The 291-nt window shown below is 38.5% G+C and overlaps 1 protein-coding gene across 1 annotated transcript in view; it reads right to left on the bottom strand.

The window, feature by feature from the left end:
• LOC116099557 (C-type lectin domain family 4 member A-like) overlaps positions 1-291 on the bottom strand; it is a 13954-nt gene that overhangs the window by 10476 nt on the left and 3187 nt on the right. The window lies entirely within an intron of this gene.

Raw genomic sequence — 291 nt, 5'->3', positions numbered from 1 at the left:
GGGGAGCCACTCAGTGGAGATCAGCCAAAAACACCAAACCACAGAAGCATAAGATAAATAAATACGTGTATTAGCTCATTACATTAATACTGCTATATTAAGTAGAAAACAATACTTGATTAAAGTTCATTCTTAAGGAGAAATAATGGTTTTTCATAAGGGAGCATAACACGTGCTCTGCATCCTGCTTGTGTCTTCCTAGGGAAATTTCTTCTTCACTTAGCACTGTGTGCTTCAGTCACTCATACTTCAGTTTCATCCCTCTGTGACATTCTTGGTACCCACAGTTCT

The sequence above is a fragment of the Mastomys coucha genome, unplaced genomic scaffold (genome assembly GCF_008632895.1).
Source record: "Mastomys coucha isolate ucsf_1 unplaced genomic scaffold, UCSF_Mcou_1 pScaffold20, whole genome shotgun sequence".
NCBI classification, from domain to species: Eukaryota; Metazoa; Chordata; class Mammalia; order Rodentia; family Muridae; genus Mastomys; species Mastomys coucha.
The sequence above is the reverse complement of the archived record's forward strand: the minus strand, read 5'-3'. Positions and strand labels throughout refer to the sequence as shown.